The following is a 23,598-nucleotide window of genomic DNA, read 5'->3' on the forward strand; positions in this document are numbered from 1 at the left end:
GAGCTGCCCATTGGTTCCTTTTTTTTGTACCCAGCATCCTATTCCTGCTGATGGCACTATAACTCAATAGTTGTGGTTAATCTTGGATCAGAGATTATGACTGTCAATGAATGATAGAGTTAAAATATGTTTCACCTTTACTTGTCTATCTCTGCACTGCTGATCTCCTATAGCAACTTGCTGTCTACATGCATGCACTCTAGAGTTGCAATCTGTATCAGAAGATTACTTAGTAGGCTAGATTTAAGCCTGGTTCCCTCCTATGTCGGTTGCAGTTGACACATATTTCAGATGCATTTTGGATTTTTCCATACACATTTTTGATCCATTGAAGTCTATAGAACAAAAAACACAACCTGCTGGTCCCTGGCATTTCCATAAAATGCAGAGATGTGAACGTGACTCACAGGAAACCATGTTATATGGACTGTAGTGTGTTTCTGCAAAACTAAAAAATGCATTGGTGCGAACCAGGCCTTAAACATTTTCAGAGGTGATTGACAGGTGGGGAGTTTTAAACCCATTTTCCTGACAGCTTCATGTCAGCCTACCACTGGGAATGCTCAGCCCATACCCCCACCTGCAGGACCTAACTCATAAATTTGACTCCCTCACAAAGGCCAGCATTCTTTTCTTCTCCTCCTCACATCGTAGGACCAAGCATCACCCCTTACCTGGCTGCATTAAACTTGTGGCTGTCCACCTGTTGCTCCCAAGGTGCAGAGCCTGATGTACGGACCCTTAAATAGGCTTCCTGCGTGGGTGTAATGACTGGCATTGGGATTGATGCCCAGCTAAATGCACAGCTGTTCCCAAAGGTGACACCATGGCTGTGCAGCTGTCTGGTATGTAATTCTGCCTGACTTTATTGCCTTTTTATTTGTCTCTGTGATGCATGCTGCAAACCTCATTCATTCAGTGATGTTTCTCTGGATTGAATGGATCCCTGTGTGGCAGCTGGGATGCTTTTTGAGCTTCACAGCAGCTTAGAGTTGAATAAAGGCAACTGCTTGTGGGCTATTGAAGTGTACTCCATTTTTGTTAAAATGTGCAATTATATTTACAATTCCCTTGGGTGATCTGTGTACATTGCAGAATATTATTATAATCTGTTATAGAGTCCTACTGTAGCAGAATTCCTCATCCATTGTGCTGGATATGGGTCCGCCTGGGTTACCGCTAACAACAACAGCACATTTAAGCATGTTTTCCAAGTGTGAGCACTGAGACAATGACCAGTCCAGTATCTTTGGGTTTTTAGGTTTATTTGAGAACTTGGATGGGAGAAAGGATGAGTGGGATACTCCTCTGACTCAACTATGCACAATTTGCTGGGGACAACTGAAAAATGCCTGTTGGCGCGGACTTGATGCTTGCTTGATGCCGGTTAACACTGGTTAGCGCTGGCCTGCTGGCCGTTAACACTGAACTGACTTCTGATCACCTCCTTGTGACTCAAAGTCCTTTTGAAGCTCCCTTTGACACTCCTTGCTGAGGTAGCTTCTTTATCACTGCTGCGCTGCTAAACACATGTACGCTTCAGGGCCCGCACCGACACCCTCTCTCACACACTTATCTTCAGGGCTTAGACACTGGCACCCCCTTTTCTAAGCCTTCTCTACTGGTTATCTGGCTCCCGGATCCCTCTGACCTTCTGGAGTGGTCCCCTATCCTAGGCAGACCCCTGGGCAGTGGTGGTTCCAGGGCTCTACTATGAATGCTGCTACATGTTTGGAGGCGGCTCATCTGGGCTCCCTGGCTGACCTGCGTAATTTTGTGTACAGAGGCCCAAAGGCTTATGACTCTGTGCCCGGCCCCTCCCGTGTTACCTGGCGTGTCTGGGTTGCAGCCCGTAAGAGATTTCTTCAGCCCAACCAGTGGTCTCCCGACCACCCCCTTTGGGGAAATCTCTTCTTGCCCCATTTGCGTATGCTTCCAGATCCACAGGTATGGGCGCATTATGGGGTGAAATCCTTGGTGGATGTCATGGCCCCGGGTGGGATTCAGGCGTTCGCACAGTTGAGGGAAAGGTTTGGATTGCCTCTGTGGATGATATTTAGATACTTCCAGCTCCGCCATGCCCTCCGGACGCAATTCCGGGTGCCTCCTCTTCTCCAGTCTGATCCCATCTAACAGATCCTGGCCCCCGGGGACTTGCAAAACCTTTATCTACACTGTATGCCTCACTCCTGGGTACCGACTCTCCCAACATTGAGTGCCTTTGGCAGCAATGGCAGTCTGATCTCCCCTCGTTGGATAGGGAGGGTTGGGAGGAGTGCCTTGAAGCGGGTCCCAAGTTGGTTATCCCCTCCCGGGATAAGTTGATTCAGGTGAAATTCCTGCATAGGGTCTACTACACTCCTGAGAGTGCTGCAAGTGCCCACATTTTTTTTTAGATTTGGGGCTTGGGGAGGCAGTTTCTTACTCCGCCTGCCAACTGTCACCACTGTGTAGCACGGAGATGGGTTTCACTGCAGTGCTGTTGAACTCCTCCTCCAGCTCTGTGCTACATTCCTCATAGGCAGAGTGGAGCTGCAGGAAATGTCACTTTTTTAAAAGAAGAAGCCCGGGCACAGCTAACAGAGGTGTCGGCTGCATTCTGCGAAAGGTGAGTGAGCTGTGGGGGACGATGAGAATTTGTCAAAAGGTGAGAGAGCTTTTTGTGTGGGGGGGAGGGGAGGAGTGGTGAACAGGTAAGAGAGCTGGGTGGGGCGAGGGGGTGTAAGGATTTGTGAACAGTTGAGAGAGTTGGGGGGGACCAGGTGAAAGAGCTTTTTGTGTGGGGGGGAGAGAAGGATTTGTGAACAGATGGAGCTTTGTGTGTGGGGTGGAGGGGAGGATTTGTGACCTGGTGAGAGAGCTGGGTAGAGGGGGTGATTTGTGAACAGGTGAGAGAGCTGGGGGGGGATTTGTGACTATGTGAGAGAGGGGGGGGGGGATTTGTGAACAGGTGAGAGAGCTGTTGGGGAGGATATGATTTGTATCCAGGTGAGAGCTTTTTGTGTGGGTGGGAGGATTTGTGAACAGGTGAGAGAGCTGGGGGGGGGGGGATTTGTGAACAGATGGGAGAGCTGGGGGGGAGGGAATGATTTGTGACCAGGCGAGAGAGCTGGGGGGGAGGGAATGATTTGTGAACAGGTGAGAGAGCTGGGGGGGAGGGGGGATTTGTGATCACTTGAGAGAGCTGGGGGGGAGGGGAGGATTTCTGAACAGGTGAGAGAGCTGGGGGGAGGGGAGGAGTTGTAAGCAGGTGAGAGAGCTGTGGGGAGGGGATGATTTCTGACCAGGTGAGAGAGCTTTTTGTGTGGGGGGATTTGTAAAAAAATGAGAGAGTTGGGGGGGGGGGATTTGTGAACAGGTGAGAGAGCAGGGGGGGTGATTTGTGACTAGGTGAGAGAGCTGAGGGGGGAGAGGATTTTTGAACAGGTGAGAGAGCTGGGGGGGGGGGGGGGTTGTGACCAGGTGAGAGAGCTGGGGGGAGGGGGGATTTGGGAACAAGTGAGAGAGCTGGGGAGGGGGGATTTGTGAACAGGTGAGAGAACTGCGGGGCGGGGGTTTGTGAGCAGGTGAGAGAGCTGGGGGTGAGGAGAGGATTTGTGAACAGGTGAGAGAGCTTTGTGTGGGGGGTGTCTTACAGTCACATATTAATGGCCCCTGAACAATACTACCTAATTCTGCACTCTGTACAGTGGCTTTTACGTTACATACTCCTGAGGCCTGCACTTTCATAGAGGGGGGCTTTGGGACTTTAAATGAGACACATATGGGTGTCTACATCCCTTATTCAATTAAACATAAAAAGGGGGGTTGGGACTTTGAGTGAGGAGCAATGCACAAAAAAGGCCAAATGTAAGAAGCATATAATAAAATCCCAACATTTATTGTTGCTGCCACAACATGTCACAAATAGAGTACATAATATCAATGAAATGACATGATGGAAAAACATGATATCACCAAAAAGGTCATGAATCAGTAACAATGAATACATTACAATGATGATGGTAGAAACAGTAGGTAAGTCATTGGAGATAAGTATTGTACAAAATTAACTAGGTGTATTGAAGCATAATGTTGGCATCACATATTGCTCAACGTGTTTCGTAGACCATAACCTACTTCTTCAGGAGCCGATGCACAAAATAATATCTAGAAAAAATGCACATAATGAGTAACAAAAAATTAGCATATTGTGATAAAGTTCATTATTTTCTGTAATGTACTGATAAACATTAGACTTTCATATATTTTAGATTCGTTACACACAACTGAAGTAGTGCAAGCCTTTTATTGTTTTAATATTGATGATTTTGGCATACAGCTCATGAAAAACCAAAATTCCTATCTCAAAAAATTAGCATATCATGAAAAGGTTCTCTAAACGAGCTATTAACCTAATCATCTGAATCAACGAATTAACTCTAAACACCTGCAAAAGATTCCTGAGGCTTTTAAAAACTCCCAACCTGGTTCATTACTCAAAACCGCAATCATGGGTAAGACTGCCAACCTGACTGCTGTCCAGAAGGCCATCATTGACACCCTCAAGCAAGAGGGTAAGACACAGAAAGAAATTTCTGAACAAATAGGCTGTTCCCAGAGTGCTGTATCAAGGCACCTCAGTGGGAAGTCTGTGGGAAGGAAAAAGTGTGGCAGAAAACGCTGCACAACGAGAAGAGGTGACCGGATCCTGAGGAAGATTGTGGAGAAGGACCGATTTCAGACCTTGGGGGACCTGCGGAAGCAGTGGACTGAGTCTGGTGTAGAAAAATCTAGAGCCACCGTGTACAGGCGTGTGCAGGAAATGGCTTACAGGTGCCACATTCCCCAGGTCAAGCCACTTTTGAACCAGAAACAGCGGCAGAAGCACCTGACCTGGGCTACAGAGAAGCAGCACTGGACTGTTGCTCAGTGGTCCAAAGTACTTTTTTCGGATGAAAGCAAATTTTGCATGTCATTCGGAAATCAAGGTGCCAGAGTCTGGAGGAAGACTGGGGAGAGGGAAATGCAAAAATGCCTGAAGTCCAGTGTCAAGTACCCACAGTCAGTGATGGTCTGGGGTGCCATGTCAGCTGCTGGTGTTGGTCCACTGTGTTTTATCAAGGGCAGGGTCAATGCAGCTAGCTATCAGGAGATTTTGGAGCACTTCATGCTTCCATCTGCTGAAAAGCTTTATGGAGATGAAATTTTCATTTTTCAGCACGACCTGGCACCTGCTCACAGTGCCAAAACCACTGGTAAATGGTTTACTGACCATGGTATTACTGTGCTCAATTGGCCTGCCAACTCTTCTGACCTGACTGAGAAAGTTGAGAGACGCAAGACCCAACACTCTGGATGAGCTTAAGGCCGCTATCGAAGCATCCTGGGCCTCAATAACACCTCAGCAGTGCCACAGGCTGATTGCCTCCATGCCACGCCGCATTGAAGCAGTCATTTCTGCAAAAGGATTCCCGACCAAGTATTGAGTGCATAACTGAACATAATTATTTGAAGGTTGACTTTATTTGTATTAAAAACACTTTTTTTTTTATTGGTCGGATGAAATATGCTAATTTTTTGAGATAGGAATTTTGGTTTTTCATGAGCTGTATGCCAAAATCATCAATATTAAAACAATAAAAGGCTTGCACTACTTCAGTTGTGTGTAATGAATCTAAAATATATGAAAGTCTAATGTTTATCAGTACATTACAGAAAATAATGAACTTTATCACAATATGCTAATTTTTTGAGAGGGACCTGTATATCGAATAATGGGACCAGAGGGGGGGGGGGGAACAAAGTCCCCACCAGAGATAATAGGGTCCTCTCCAAAAAATGTACCTCAAAAACAGCATGTAAAGATGTATGAAAGCTGATGACCAGGGACAGTCAAAACATCCGAAACATCCATGATGGGAACTGAGGGAGTTAAACCCAGGGCACAAGCGTGTACAGGAATTGCACACAAAAATAATGCCATAAGGATGAGTAAAAAAGTAGAATGGACAAGGCAGTGAGGTTTCTGGGGGTAAAACAACAAGGTATAAGAGTATATACATGTAAATGTGTCCATATACAAAAAAAGGCCAAAAGGCATGTAGAAAGTGACAAAAACATGTGCCAAAGGAAGTGGAAGAGAAAAAGAAATATAAGAAAGATACCATGCTCAGTGTGGGTGAGAGAGTACTGGAGGAATGACGAAATGCCAGGAAAAAGTGAGAATAAGTGAACAGAGATAATTGGTATGGAAAAGTTAGCATGACCACCAGGAATACCTATTGCCAACCATTGTGTCCATTGATGCACTTTGTATGTTTGACTGCACACTACACTGTACTCTGTGTGCGGGGCTCTTTGTCACATATTCCTCTGTATGTGGGGGTTACAGCAGTCAGAAGCATGCAAAATACATCACAGTAATACATAGTTCAGCAGCCAGGAGTATATAAGGTACAGCAGAACTGACAGAGTGCAGAGGTCACAAGTGTGTAAAATACAGCCTAGTACAGTATAAAGAGAGCAGGGGGTCATCATTATACAGTATAATGTATAGCACAGTACACGGGGGTATCGGTTAGGAGTGTATATCATACACCTCAGATTACTCAGATTATGTATGTACAGTGTACCTTACATGCTCCTGATCATAGTCTTGACATACTGTACCTTTTAATGTTATGTACTGTACATGTTTATGGCTGCTGCACCCTGCATGATATGCACTCCTCAGCACTGCACAATACATACTCCTGAGTCCTGTACTCTGTGTTTCACTCTTCTAAATCTTGCACCTTCTGCGATACGCAGTTCTAAGCATCGATCACACCCACTATTTGGCAACCGTGTCATTTTCACCTCTGAGGAAGGCGTGGCTGGGGGTGGGGTTGTGGGCAGAGTTGGGATGGGGTTGTGGGCAGAGTTGGGGTAGGGTTGTGGGTGGGGAAGGGGAGTTCCAGCATTTATTCTCTGAGAAAAAAAGCCCTGGATATAGATCGTCATAACTTAAACGGGGTCAAATACAAGATTTGGCCACAGTAAAGGTGGCGCTCTCTCCCTCTCAGTCAGTGAACCATAGGATCGTTATTGTAACATAAAGAGTTGCAGTGCCGCATCTGGCACGATCCCAACAGGAGCGTCGCTCGGTCCATGTCCGGACCACAGTCTGCTTAGAGGGCTATTTTCAAGCAAACTAATTCATATTGCATTGCATTTTTTTTTACTGTTTTTTTAGTCTGCAGGGCTGTAATTTGAATTTGGTGGGTAACTTTTAAACATCTTAGTTATCCTAAGTGTCAGGAACTGAGACAGAAAATGCAGTAAAAATCACACCTTTAATGTAATAGTAAAAATAGTACAGTTCAGAAACGTAGTCAAAACATAGGGAGTCGGAAGCCAAGACGCCAGGGAGCCAGAAATCAGAGTAGTCGGAAGCAGAAGATCAGGATAAGGAGCCAGAAGGGACGTCAGCCGGGCAAAGTCTGTAACAGGAACACAGCAGAGCAACTCAGGATATGTTTGACCAGGCGAAGGCATGAATGGAATGAACAAGACAGTTTAAATAGCCAGAAAGGGTTGGCTGTAGGCTGGACTGATGAGGCAGGTAATGGTAACTAGGTGAGTCACTGTGCAAACAATGAGTGGCTGGTAATTACTCCACAGCTGAGCAGCCTAAGCACTGGGAAGCGAGCTGCTAAAAGCCCAGCCTTGACATTACTCCATCCTCAATGACCCCTCCCCCTCGGAGGAGCAAAAGGTTTGAGGGAAAAAGATCAATGGAAAGCACAGAGGAGGGCAGGAGCATGTATGCCCGAGGATGAGACCAAGGAGTGTTCCTCCGGACCGCAACCCATCCAATAAACAAGGTACTGTATGCCTTCGGGAGTCAATGATAGATTAAATTTCATAGTCCTCATAGTAGTCAACTAGAACCGGCGAGCACGTGGTACCGAGGTGGTATAGCGGCTGCGCACCAAAGGTTTTAATAAGGAAAATAATAGGCTTGCGGCGCTCAAATAAAAGTCCATGTTCCTAAACAAAGACAATCCAATCTGTTTACCAGATGGAAAAAAGAGGTAGACCTGTCATCAAAAGAAGATGGTGTTGAATCACTCGATATCAGCTCAGCTCAGTCAACTCAGCAGAAACAACGAAGCATATGGAATCAAGCATAAAGAAATCTCATGGTGCAGATTGTCTTTGTTTAGTAACACGGACTGTTATTTGAGCGCCGCAAGCCTATTATCTTTTTTATTTCCTCTGAAGTGTCAATATCAGATTTTGCTGGCAGTCTAATTTTGAACTATATATTTGTTTTAATCATCCTTTTGAGCGTGGAATTCTCCTTTATTTTTATTTTAATAAGGAAATAATGGAATTCATTAGAAATATGAATGCGTATGCTACTGGGTTGATCTTACGGAGAATGCGGAAAGGCCAAATATACCGCAGTGCCAGTTTCAGTGAGGGAACATGGAGTCCGAGGTTCCGAGATTACAGCCAGACCCTCTCCCCAACTTGGTAGGAAGGCGCAGGTAGGCGTTGGCAGTCAGCATGGAATCTGTACCTATTACTGGCATGTCGCAATGACTTTTTGACTTGCACCCAAATGGAATGGAGATCACAGATGCTCCTCTAATGCAGGAATTCCTTGTGGAGCCACCCTATTCCATCACATTTCCTTGTGCAGCCAATCATACTGTTGCAATTAGCAAACTTTGTCTCAAGCTCATCAAGCGTGGCAAAAACAGCCATTTGGGTGCCACATGCTTGAGAAGGCATTTAATCTCCCACCACTCTGCCCATTGGCAAGAGCACCTGAAAGCCACACAAAAGGGATGCAATTCTGTTCCTCCTCCTTATTCACCTCATTTTACCCCCGCTATACCACATGATCTGTCAGCAGCTTCCACTGACAGGGATGATGGTATAGCGCAGGGTGTCCCAGGTCCTTGCAGCACATCTGCCAGTAGCACACCACCAGCTGTAGACTATAGTTGGCATCTGCTGCAGTGAAAAAAAATATATATACAGTCACTGCCACCCACATGCCCAGCATCTAAATGAAAGCTTATCAAAGCTGCTGACTTTACAACTTTTGCCTTTCCATCTGGTGGATTCTACCCTCTTCCGGGAATTTGCAGAATGTGCTGTACCACAATGACTTGTTCTCAGTTACTATTTTTTTTCACGTAAGGCCATTCCAGCTCTGTACCATTATGTGGAAGGCAATGTTGTGGGCAAGGCAGTCAGCTGCAGAATCCACATTACTGCTGACACGTGGTCCAGCAAACATGGTCAGGGACGCTATATTCCGTTCACAGCACACTGTGTAACTCTGTTGGATGCAGGACAAGGCTCAGTGCTGCAGCTTGGTGTGCTACCACGTCTCCATACAGCTAGTGCTGATGATGCGAGATTTGTCAGCTCAACCCCCTCATCCTCCTTCTCCATGCTCTCCTCTGCTGCATTGTCTTACGAACCACAAGTCCCCCTAAGCATTAAAGGGGCCGTTCAATGAGTCAGGCTAAAAGGTGCCATGCAGTGTATGAGTTGGTGTGTCTAGGAGACAGGAACCACACCGGACCAGAGATTCTTGCAGCTCTGCAGGGGCAGGCCCAGAGGTGGTTCACGCGACGCCAGCTGGAGCCAGGAATGGTGGTGTGCGATAATGGAACAGACTTCCTGCCCGCCCTTAGACAGGGAAAGTTGACACGCTGATAGTTGATGTGCCATTCCCTCGGGTGGCTGAAATTCATGCAGGAATTCAGCGGGAATTTCACCTGCCCATAAACCGCCTGATTGTTGACAAGCCCACCAGGTGGAACTTGACCTTGGCAATGCTGCAGCAGCTGCACATGCAGAAGAGGGCCATCAATGAGTAACTGTGTGAGTATGGCACAATGACAGCCTCAGGCAGGCTTGGCTTTTTTTCCCCATGCCAATGGCTGCTGATAAATGATGCATGCACTGTACTGTCACCATTTGAGGAGGCCACAGGGATGGTGGGCCGTGACAATACATGCATCAGTGGTAAAATCCCTGTTGTATTTCTGCTGGACCAGACTCTGCGTGGCATTATGGACAGGGCACTCGAGGCAGAGCAGCAGGAGGAAAAGGAAGATTTCCTTTCCTCTCAAGGCCTGCTTTATGCAGACACCATTCTTCCTATGCCACAAAATGTACAAGAGGAGGAGGAGGATTCTGGCAGTTCTGAGGTATTGAAGCAGAGATAGACATACATCAAACCTTAAGAGATGGTTTTCCATCCCCAGAACCCTTGGGAATTGTGTGTGACTGGGAGGAGGCAGTTCCAGATACTGTAATCCTCAGTGACCCCAAGGAGTCTGCTTCTCATGCCTCCACAAACTTGTGGTGCATTGGTTCCCTCATGTTTCAAAGCCTGCGAAAGGACCCAAGAATACGTGGCATCCAGGAGAAGGATCACGTTGAAAATGTGAAAACATTGTTTTGAGGCTTCTGTTGGTCAAGAGAGGAGTGGAGAAGGGGGTTGCCAAAGTGATACATTTCACAATTATTTAAGTCCTCGCCGCCCAGGGCTCTGAGCTTCCACATCCAACCTGCAGCGTCTGCATCATATGGTGGATGATTTTCTAGGGGCGAAAACAGAGATGGAGAGCTTTCCAGTTGACGATCCACTGCGTTACTGGGTCATAAGAATAGACCACTGGCCAGAACTTGCAGAGTATGCAATTGAGCTGTTGGGTTGCCCTGCATCCAGCGTGCTTTCCAAATAGGCATTCAGTACTGTTGGAGGTTTTGTTACTGATATTAGAACGCGTCTGTCCACAGAATCCGTGGACCATCTGACATTTATCAAAATTATTCACTCTTGGATTACCAACAGCTATGAAGACCCTGATGCTGATGTCACTGATTTTAATGTTTTTGGGATTTGGAGTCTCTGCAAGACTTCTAGACTTGTTATGGGGGAAGGGGGTTGGGACTTTAAATGAGACTCCTGACCACCGGAGTCTCCATACCTGTTTGCATGAAAGCAAAAAAGCAGAAGCAAAGTTGGGACTTTACATGAGGTGGGACCAGACCATAATAAACATATATGTAATGAGAGGGACCAAAGGATAATGTAAAATCGTATGTTTATTGGCAGTCTATAGACCAGATACTGATATAGCCAAATGTTCACTGAGACCGTGTAGCCCATGGTAATGGGGTACACCTAAATGAAACAAAGGTAAGTATACAGGGTCCAAGACAAGGGTACATGGTAATACATTATTATCCTGGTACATACAAATAAGTACATAGAGCATAAAAAAAAGGTCATTAATACACAGTATAACAACAACAACTTATAAAAGCTGACATAGCCTATGTTGAACTCAACGCGTTTCGTGAAAAATATCACTTCGTCAGGAGTAGGCATGTTGCAAGGTCTAAAGAAAATATACATAAATAAGTAAAATAAAATAAAATACAGAATATATTAAACAAGTATAACCTCATATCCCTGTTAGGGGGGTAAAGCTTACACTGAGGTGGCGTGAAGTCCAGGGAATTGGTCCCGCCCGGGAACTGAGGGGGCGAAGCCTGCGTGTGCCGCACAGTCATAACGATAAAGTGCTAAGTGAGGTGAGATCCTCCAGAAGGGGTCATATATAGCCTCCGCTGATAGTAAAGTATATATCTGTAGGATGAATAGGGGTAATGTAGGTATATGGGAATAGTAATAAAATAATAATAGTAATAATAATTATACAATGGAGCTGTTAATGGCATCCAGGAGAGCCAGGGGAAACAAGGAAGATATGACCAGTGGTGATTATAAATTATATTATTCTTTACACCTTAAGTGGTTTACTTATATATTCCTCTATTCCCTCATTACTTGGTGGCTCTCTGCATTACTTTATAATCACCACTGGTCATATCTTCCTTGGTTCCCCTGGCTCTCCTGGATGCCATTAACAGCTCCATTGTATAATTATTATTACTATTATTATTTTATTACTATTCCCATATACCTACATTACCCCTATTCATCCTACAGATGTATACTTTACTGTCAGTGGAGGCTATATATGACCCCTTCTGGAGGATCTCACCTCACTTAGCACTTTATCGTTATGACTGTGCGGCACACGCAGGCAGAGATGTATAGTAACGAAGTAGAACTACTTAAGTACTGTACTTAAGTACCGAAATGCGGTATCTGTACTTTCCTAGAGTAGAATTTTTTTCTCCTACTTCTACTTTTACTTCACTACATTTTTTCGATGATTTCGATACTTCTACTCAAGTATTTTTTTTTGTGCTGCATAGTTACTCGTTACTTTTAAAAAAATTACCACTGCCAGAACAGTAGATGGCAGGTTGCATAAAGCTCAAAAAAATGTGTATAATGTCATTTGTAAATCAGCGCATACGAAAATAAAGGCTGTGTATAATAAAAGCTGCTATACCAAATCTTTCCAATAAAAAGAAAATATGAAACAAACAAATAAATGGTGCTACAGCGCTTAAAGTGCATCAAGAAACTACTAACAAACACAGGTTAATCATTTGAATAAATCATTTGAAATAATAAAAAACAATATGATGTTCAAACTTTTGACTTCTTTCTTTAATAACTACATAACACAGTACTTGTACTTCTACTTTCAGTACTTGAGTAGAATTTTTTTTTCAAAACTACTGGTACTTTTTACTTTTAGTACTTAAGTAGCAAATTTTTTGAAAAAACTACTTGCAATTCTTAAGTAAAAAAAATGTTGAATACTTTAGTACTTCTACTTAAGTAACTTTTTCTGCGAGCACTTCCACTTCTACTCAAGTCACTTTTTGATCGAGCACTTGTACTTTTACTCAAGTAGAAATTTCGAGTACTTTATACAAGTCTGCACGCAGGCTTCGCCCCTCAGTTCCCGGGCGGGACCAATTCCCTGGACTTCACGCCACCTCAGTGTAAGCTTTACCCCCCTAACAGGGTTATGAGGTTATACTTGTTTAATATATTCTGTATTTTATTTTATTTTACTTATTTATGTATATTTTCTTTAGACCTTGCAACATGCCTACTCCTGACGAAGTGATATTTTTCACGAAACGCGTTGAGTTCAACACAGGCTATGTCAGCTTTTATAAGTTGTTGTTGTTATACTGTGTATTAATGACCTTTTTTATGCTCTATGTACTTATTTGTATGTACCAGGATAATAATGTATTACCATGTACCCTTGTCTTGGACCCTGTATACTTACCTTTGTTTCATTTAGGTGTACCCCATTACCATGGGCTACATGGTCTCAGTGAACATTTGGCTATATCAGTATCTGGTCTATAGACTGCCAATAAACATACGATTTTACATTATCCTTTGGTCCATCTCATTACATATATGTTTATTATGGTCTGGTCCCACCTCATGTAAAGTCCCAACTTTGCTTCTGCTTTTTTGCTTTCATGCAAGACTTCTAGACTGCCTAGCGTTGTGGGTGTTAATTTCATCTGACAGAACCTTTTTGGTGTAGGTATCATGGGCACAATTAACACCCAAAGACCAATTTTTCTGCACCTGTTTGACAGGTGCAAATCATTTCAATTGCAATGCACTACATTGTGGTCTCATCATTCAGACTGTCTGCCCCAAGCTGTTTACAAAATAAAGAAAGCTTGAGGGGAAAATGCATTTATAAAGCCAAAAAAATGACAATTATTGCTGTAGCAGCTTCTTTACACTGTACAGATGTGCCATTTTACAGGTAAACTAAGGGGACCCCTAGGCACTATATTGAAAGGAATTTTTCATTTTTATGGTTATTTCTAATTTGTATGCTTTTACTTTAAGCATCAGTAAATCACTGCTCATTTAAAAGTGATTTTTTGTATAAACTTTTTTTCATTGATACATGTCCCCTATGGCAGTATCCGGACCCTCATAACCATTGTATGCACAATTACTTGCATATAAGCCTTCAAAATGGGCACTCTTGATTTTTTACAGTTCGCGTCCCATAGACTTCAATGAGGTTCCATATTTGGTTACAAACTTTTGCGATGTTCGAAAGTCCTGATGTCAACCAAACAGGCGGTCATTTGGTCCATCAATATTTCGCAGCAGGTGTCAAAGTTTTATGCCCTTGTGAAGAGGAAGGTGTCCAGCATTTTGAGTCACCCCTTTTGGTCGGTGTGTCCCTTATGGGATTGACCAGTTACAATACTTTACCATTAGAAGATGATGTGGCCTTCAAGGAGGTACTCATTTACTGCATTTGTTCATTGTAGATGAAGCCTAAATTGACAGCAAGGTTCTGGACAGTCTGGCTTCCTGCCTCAAGATAAATGTCTGAGTTGGCGGTTTGCAAATACAGAACAGGGTCATCTGACCCCTACACAGCTACACACTCCTTCTGTAATTAGAAGCCCAACTAATCATGGTTCAAATTATGCCTTTCTCTGCTGCTAGAGAACAGACGGGTGGTAAGGTACTGAATTGTCCTGGTTTTCCTCTCTTCACCTGTCAGTGTCTTCATGCCTGGTGACTATCGGGACCATGGTCTCTCCTGTTCTTGTGTTGAGTGGCTCAGTGGAGAAGAAACCCTTTCCAGGATTTTCTTTTTCAACAGTAGATTTGCACCAAACTATTTTATATCTCACAGACAACTAGTACAAATCTTCTCAGTTGCCAGGCAATGGCAAGAGGTCATGCTCTCCATCCAGCTCCAGAGAAGCTCAAGTTAGAGGCCTGGATTTTTGATAGGCGAAGGTTCTCGGATTTAGGTCGCTGTTTTGAGAATGGTAGATGCCCTAATGAGAGCACGGAAGAGCAGCATGAACAAAGCCTGCAATAAAGTCTGGCAAAAATTCCAAGAATATGCTACTGTAAGGTTCTGGCACTCTCAGTGCCTCCTATCACATTTATTCCGGGTGATTTCCATCTACCTAGACAGAAGAAACACATATAGGTGTGTTTCCCTTTAAGGCTGAAGCTGTCATCACCCAGCGCCGGACTAGATGGCTATTTAGGGCGTCGGTTCTCACTCACATGTGTTCGTTCAAACACCAGTACCTGGATACTAATCTTGCTTGAAGCTTCCATGCTTGCAAGCTCTCCTCGCTGACGAACCTCGCTGCGCTGATCCCTGCATCCTGCTACTGGATCATCCGCATCTCCTGAGCGATCCTTCGGCTATCGCTATTAGTGCTAAGTACCCCACAGGGGAAATCTCTATAGACTTGTACTAGGCTTACACTATTTAGCTCTGCATAGCAAGGACTGTCTTTTACATCTGCATAACTAGATTGCTAGCTCTTGAGGCTACTGCTACTATTTCCTGCACTGGGTTGATCTCTCCTGTATGCACCTGCTACTCTGTCATCTGTTATCATACATGATCGCTAACCCTTCCTGCATCCATCTGCACTGTCTCACCTCAAGTGTCTGTCACCTACCACTTCCACTCAAACCTATCCCTAAGACCTTTATCATTGTCTTACCACATGTATATAAAGTCACACTAGGAACCAGCTTAATTACTGTGTGTATTTACTGGCTGAAATAAGACCTTCCATACATGATGAGTCATTGAGGTTGGGATTGGTATCTCAGCATATCTCCTACATGACTACTGAAGTGGAACTACTTCTGCAGCTGAAAATCCACACCTTATAAGAAACGCAAGGAGCGTTACAGATTGAACGAACCCAAAAAATGGATTCAGCAGAAGTAGCCACTCAGGTGACACAATTAAAACAGCAGGTATCTGCGTTAATACACGCACTTGCTGAATTGAAAAACGACAATCAGGCTCTGTCGCAGCAGGTAATTAGACTGACACAACTTACCTCTGCACAGTCTCCTGAACCCAAGATAAATCCCCCTTTGGTATTTACAGGCGATCGCAAAAAATTTCGCGAATTTAAAAACGCATGTGAGTTACTTTTTTTGCTAAAACCTCGTACCTACCTTACTGATCACATTAAGGTTTGTACTATTATTTCTTACCTATCAGGCGATCCTCGAGCCTGGGCAGATTCTCTTTTTGAAAAAAACGACCAGCTTCTCAACTCCTATGCCTTGTTCCTGGCAGAGCTCACTAGCCTATATGATGACCCCAATAGGCAGAGTACTGCCGATCTTCAGTTAAGATCCTTGAAACAAGGAAAAAGGCCTGTAGAAGACTTTGTCGCAGAATTCAAGAGATGGACCCTTGATTCAGGATGGAATGATGCATCTCTGAAAACCCAATTTAGGCTTGGCCTATCAGAAGCCGTCAAGGACGAGCTCGCCCGAGCAGAGATGCCAAAAACCCTGGATACATTGATACAACTCAGTATCACCATAGATAGAAGACTACGAGAAAGGAAGTCTGAAAAAATGGAAATGCCATTATCCAGTTCTTCTCAGAATTCAGCTATTGACCCCACTCCTAAACCCGCTCCAGGTAACCACAGACCCCGGCTACCTAAGGAAAAAAGGAGACCTAGTAGATATGGTGATCCTGCCTGGTCATGGTCCAAGCCTGCCTCAAACAGTCGACCTTGTCACTCTGACACATCCCATTTGGACCCTGATCCTACAGAGATGGATGAGGAGCCTATGGAGATTGGTGCCATACATGCTAGGTTGTCCTCACAAGAAAAAAGAGATCACAGGAGAATCTGTGGCCTTTGTTTTTATTGTGGTGAAGGGGGACATTTCATTACATTCTGCCCAACCAGACCCCATAGGCCTAAGGCTCTCCCAATGGAGGCCAGGCGAATCCGAAGGGTCTTCCCTGAAAAACAGCCTGGAAATTATCAAGGCTGTTGCCAGCCCTGTCCCCGTTCTATATCAGTGAAGGACACCCAGAAATTAACAAATATTGGAATAGATATTCCTTCAACTCCAGTGAACTTTATACCACGTTCAAAAAACCCTCCTGTACCACCTCCTGAGGATACTCCTATTTTTGCAAGCACATTTCTGGCTTCCGATGAAAATACAGAGATTCTTGCACCTGACTGCGTACGTGCTTCTAATGGCACGGTGGTATGTAGAAAGGATCTGAGGATGTTTGAAGAAGCATTGGTTGCTAGGTCTACTAGGATTACTTCGGATGGTTATGCGTCCGATTCTAGTGAGGGGTCCATGTAGCAGACACCCTAACAACAAGTGATCCGATTCTCATCGGTTACCAACCTGATCCGATTTTTATATCGGCAACAAGGGATCCGATTCTCATCGGCTACCAACCTGATCCGATTTTCATATCGGCAACAAGGGATCCGATTCTCAGATCGGTTACCAACCTGATCCGATTCTCATATCGGCAACCATTTTTTTTTTTTCCGATTCTCATATCGGCAACAAAAAAAAAAAAAAAAAGAGAAATTTTTTTTTTTTTCCTTCCGATTTTCGCATCGGCAACCAGTCTCATGTGATTCTTATATCAACAACCAGCCTTAGAGGCCTTCCGGAGCCGGCCTTACGGGGGGGGTAATGTAAGGTTCTGGCACTCTCAGTGCCTCCTATCACATTTATTCCGGGTGATTTCCATCTACCTAGACAGAAGAAACACATATAGGTGTGTTTCCCTTTAAGGCTGAAGCTGTCATCACCCAGCGCCGGACTAGATGGCTATTTAGGGCGTCGGTTCTCACTCACATGTGTTCGTTCAAACACCAGTACCTGGATACTAATCTTGCTTGAAGCTTCCATGCTTGCAAGCTCTCCTCGCTGACGAACCTCGCTGCGCTGATCCCTGCATCCTGCTACTGGATCATCCGCATCTCCTGAGCGATCCTTCGGCTATCGCTATTAGTGCTAAGTACCCCACAGGGGAAATCTCTATAGACTTGTACTAGGCTTACACTATTTAGCTCTGCATAGCAAGGACTGTCTTTTACATCTGCATAACTAGATTGCTAGCTCTTGAGGCTACTGCTACTATTTCCTGCACTGGGTTGATCTCTCCTGTATGCACCTGCTACTCTGTCATCTGTTATCATACATGATCGCTAACCCTTCCTGCATCCATCTGCACTGTCTCACCTCAAGTGTCTGTCACCTACCACTTCCACTCAAACCTATCCCTAAGACCTTTATCATTGTCTTACCACATGTATATAAAGTCACACTAGGAACCAGCTTAATTACTGTGTGTATTTACTGGCTGAAATAAGACCTTCCATACATGATGAGTCATTGAGGTTGGGATTGGTATCTCAGCATATCTCCTACATGACTACTGACGTGGAACTACTTCTGCAGCTGAAAATCCACACCTTATAAGAAACGCAAGGAGCGTTACAGCTACGTCAGAAGTTTTCTCCAGGGAAGCCACAGGTGTCTTCAAAGAGGTCTCAACATGGGCCTGAGTGCAAGCACACTCAAAGGACACATCTCTTCCAAGTTGGCCCTTAGCAGGACTTAGTGGACCTCTGATTGTTAAGGCGATAGTAAAGTTACGGCCTCCCAGAGCTCCCAAGTTTCTACATGGGACCTCACAATAGTACTCAACCACCCCTCTGCTCCAAACATGTATAATGAATTACCATGTTCCTTGGTGGCAGTATCCTCAGCTAGGAGGGTTTGTAAGTTGGCAGCTCTAGGGTATAAACAGTGGCCTCAAGATTCTATTTAAGTCAAGAAATCATGTTGCCTTCTTTTCATCTGCAAGATGGACAAAAGCTAGTTCTTTGGATGTCGGGGACACTGAAGATGTATATCCATGCTACCCCAACTTTCAGGTCATCAGCATGCCTGTTGTGGTTCCCAGAGGTTCACGCAAGGGGGCCAGGGCTTTGAGCAGAGTGATTGCTTCTTGTATTGTGACAGTGATCTCCCTCTCATATAAAGATAGGGGGTTGGCCCTTTCGGAAGGAATAACAGCGCGCTCCACAAGGAGTGTCTCAACCTCCTGGGCAGCTGCCTGTAGGGACTCAATGAAGTCAATATGCAAGGCGGCAACGTGGTCATCCATACACACCTTTATTTCTCATTATCGCATAGATCCTACATTTTTGACAACTGCTAATTTTGGCAAATTGTGTCAGCAGAAATATCAGCACAGACTCCCACCCAGGTGCAGAAATCAAGTTATGAAATTCCAGCCTGAGGGACAAAGTTAAATTTATGAGTTAGGTCCGACAGGTGGGGCTATGGCGGAGCATACCCAGTGGTAGACTGACATGGAAGTTGCCAGGAAAGGAAAATTTTGATATTAAATTTTCCATTTTTTGGCAAGAAACGGGCCACATCTGCTTGTGATTGCACTTGCAGTGCTTCCCAGTTAGCTTGAATGGGACTCATTAGGGTCCATTTACACTAGCGCGACTTGTCAGGCGACTTGGTCGCCTGACAAGTCGCGGTCGGTCGCTCGCCATTGAATAGTACAGGACCGGTTCTACTAGGAGCGACACAAGTCGCTCCGACTTAGAAAAAGGGTCCTGTACTACTTTGGGGTGGCCTGGAGGCGACTTGCATTGACTTCAATTATATGAAGTCCGTGCAAGTCGCGCTGAGGTTACGGTGCATGCTGTGCACCGAAACTTCACAGGTCGCCCCAGCAAGTCGTGTCGCGCCAGTCTGAATGGGCGCTAAGTGGCTTTCGCCCTGCCAATCACAACATGTTGGCAACTGCCACATGTAAACACCCCCCATCCGCTGCCATTGGAGCCTAATGCCTCGTACACACGCAACGATTATTGGCCGACCGATCGTCTGACTTTTGTCCAGAGTGGTGTTTTGTTGGTTGGAATGTGACTAGACTGCACACGATTTTTCTCGGCCAACAAAAACCTGCTTCAGAAGTGATGTCATGTGTTGGTTTACTTTCTTTGAGTTTTTTCTTCTCTGAGCATGCCCTGACTTGCTTATCAGATTTTTGTCTGCCGAAATCTGTACTGACTGACGGAAAATCGGCCATTGTGTTGTTGGCCAACAAAAATTTTATAGCCTGCACACCAGATTTTTTTCGGCCAAAAAGTCGGAGTCGGTTGTCGGAAGCATCATACTAACAAGCCGAAAAACGGCCAATCGGACATTGGCCGAAAATTCCCGGCTAATAATCGAGGCGTGTGTACGGGCGCATAAGGGAGGGGGGGGGGGTTGGCTTTAAAAACTCAGTTCAACCGTGCATTTTTATCGATCCCCCCAACCGCACATACCCTATAAAATTGCCTGAAGAAGTAAAAAAGCACCTTTTATAGCAATTTTAATGAAGAATTTAAAACCTTTAAATTCGGATTTAAAACTTTTTGAAATTACATGAAATTATATTAACATCTTAGATGAGATTACATGACTGGCTTTAAATATACTTTAATTATATGTTTTTCTGTGCAGAACCAGATTGCATGTTCTCTTAGGCATGGTTTAGATGCCAGGTCTGCTTTCAGTTTACAGTATTTCTGTGGTAACAGTGACAGACGTGATGTTACTATGTTAGCCATGAGACTGTTGAAGATGACTCTTAACATACTTAATAACTTTCAATAGCATTGGTAGCTAACTATAGCCAATTTCAAGGCTGCAAGCCTAGTTTAATCTGCCAGGCAAAAACGTCTCAGTATACAGAAAGCTGGATGTTGTCTAGTCTATAATTAGCTATAAATGTTTCTCTTTCTGTGCTGTTGAAAAGGATGGATTACAATGTTCTCCAAGCTATCAACAGATAACTTGTCTGCATTACCTTAAAGGGAGACTACATTTTTTGTTAAACTCTTATTTTAGAGATACACGTATGAATGTGATCAGCTTAAAGTGAACTTGCATCGACTTTTAACTGCTTTCATACCAGGCAAATTTCTACATGTAAAAAATCAGCATTTTTTTTTTTGCTAGAAAATTACTCGGACCCCCCCCCCCCCAAAAAATTTTTTTTATATATATATATACAGTCAGGTCCATAAATATTGGGGCATTGACTCAATTCTAATCTTTTTGGCTCTATACACCACCACAATGGATTTGAAATGAAATAAACAAGATGTGCTTTAACTGCAGACTTTCAGGAGCAGATCAAAGGTCCAGAGTTAATTTCAAGTGTGCTATTTGCATTTGGAATCTGTTGCTGTCAACTCTAAATATGAGATCCAAAGAGCTGTCACTATCAGTGAAGCAAGCCATCATTAGGTTGAAAAAACAAAACAAACCTAGAGAGATAGCAAAAACATTAGGTGTGGCCAAATCAACTGTTTGGAACATCCTTAAAAAGAAAGAATGCATTGGTGAGCTCAGCAACACCAAAAGACCTGGAAGAACACGGAAAACTGTTGGTGGATGACCAAAGAATTATTTCCCTGGTGAAGAAAACACCCTTCACAACAGTTGGCCAGATCAAGAACACTCTCCAGGAGGTAGGTGTATGTGTGTCAAGTCAACAATCAAAAAAGAGAAGACTTCACCAAAGTGAATACAGAGGGTTCAACACAAGATGTAAACCATTGGTGAGCCTCAAAAACAGGAAGGCCAGATTAGAGTTTGCCAAACAACATCTAAAAAAGCCTTCACAGTTCTGGAACAACATCCTATGGACAGATGAGACCAAGATCAACTTGTACCAGTGGTGGTGGTAGTGTTATGGTGTGGGCATGTATGGCTGCCAATGGAACTGGTTCTCTTGTATTTATTGATGACGTGACTGCTGTCAAAAGCAGCAGGATGAATTCTGAAGTGTATCGGGCAATATTATCTGCTCATATTCAGCCAAATGCTTCAGAACTCATTGGACGGTGAGTGAGTGAGTGAGTGTACAGCTTGTATAACAGTGTCAATTTGCTGTCCCCTCAAAATAACTCAACACACAGTCATTAATGTCTAAACTACTGGCAACAAAAGTGAGTACACCCCTAAGTAAAAATGTCCAAAAAGAGCCTAATTAGCCATTTTCCCTCCCCGGTGTGTTGTGTTTTGTTAGTGTTACAAGGTCTCAGGTGTGAATAGGGATCAGGTGTGTTAAATTTGGTGTTATCACTCTCTCTCTCTCATGCTGGTCACTGGAAGTTCAACATGGCACCTCATGGCAAAAACCTGAAAAAAAGAATTTTTGTTCTACATGAAGATGGCCTAGGCTATAAGAAGATTGCCAAGACCCTAAAACTGATCTGCAGCATGGTGGCCAAGACCATAAAGCGGTTTAACAGGACAGGTTCCACTCAGAACAGGCCTCGCCATGATCAACCAAAGAAATTGAGTGCATGTGCTTAGCGTCATATCCAGAGGTTGTCTTTGGGGGTGTACTCATTTTTGTGAGATACTGTGTGTGTATATACTGTATGTATGTGTGTGTGTGTGTGTATATATATATATATATATATATATATATATATATATATATATATATATAGATAGATGTCTCAGTGCTGCCAGCATTGCTACAGAGGTTGAAGGGGTAGGGGTCAGCCTGTCAGTGCTCAAACCATATGCCACATGCTACATCAAATTGGTCTGCATGGCTGTCATCCCAGAAGAAAGACTCTTCTAAGGATGATGCCAGCAAACAGTTTGCTGAAGACAAGTAGACTAAGGACATGGATTACTGGAGCCATGTCCTGTGGTCTGATGAGACCAAGACAAACTTATTTGGTTCAGATGGTGTCAAGCATGTGTGTCGGCAACCAGGTGAAGAGTACAAAGACAAGTGTGTCTTGCCTACAGCCAAGCATGGTGTTAGGAGGGTCATGGTCTGGGACTGCATGAGTGTTGCCGGCACTGGGGAGCTACAGGTCATTGAGGGAACCATGAATGCCAACATGTACTGTGACATACTGAAGCAGAGCATGATCCCCTCCCTTTGGGGATTGGGCCACAGGGAAGTATTCCAACATAATAACGACCCAAAACACACCTCCAAGACAACCACTATCTTGCTAAAGAAGCTGAGGGTAAAGGTGTTGGACTAGCCAAGCATGTCTCCAGACCTAAACCCTATTAAGCATCTGTGGGGCATCCTCAAATGGAAGGTAGAGAAGCCCAAGGTCTCTAACATCCACCAGCTCCGTGATGTCATCATGGAGGAGTGGAAAAGGACTCCAGTGGCAACCTGTGAAGCTCTGGTGAACTCCATGCCCAAGAGGGTTAAGGCAGTGCTGGAAAATAATGGTGGCCACACAAAATATTGACACGTTGGGCTCAATTTAGACATTTTCACTTAGGGGTGTACTCACATTTGTTGCCAGAGGTTTAGACATGGCTGTGTGTTGAGTTATTTTGAGGGGACAGCAAATGTACACTGTTATACAAGCTGTATACTCACTACTTTACATTGTAGCAAAGTGTCATTTCTTCAGTGTTGTCACATGAAAACATATAATAAAATATTTACAAAAATGTGAGGGGTGTACTCATTTTTGTGAGATACTGTGTGTGTATATACTGTATGTATGTGTGTGTGTGTGTGTATATATATATATATATATATATACAGTATATATATATATATTGGGACATCGACACAATTCTAATCTTTTTGGCTCTATACACCACCACAATGGATTTGAAATGAAACAAACAAGATGTGCTTTAACTGCAGACTTTCAGCTTTAATTTGAGGGTATTTACATCCAAATCAGGTGAAAGGTGTAGGAATTTTAACAGTTTGTATATGTGCCTCCCACTTTCTAAGGGACCAAAAGTAATGGGACAATTGGCTG

The sequence above is a fragment of the Pelophylax lessonae genome (genome assembly GCF_965119305.1).
Source record: "Pelophylax lessonae genome assembly, chromosome: 11".
NCBI classification, from domain to species: domain Eukaryota; kingdom Metazoa; phylum Chordata; class Amphibia; order Anura; family Ranidae; genus Pelophylax; species Pelophylax lessonae.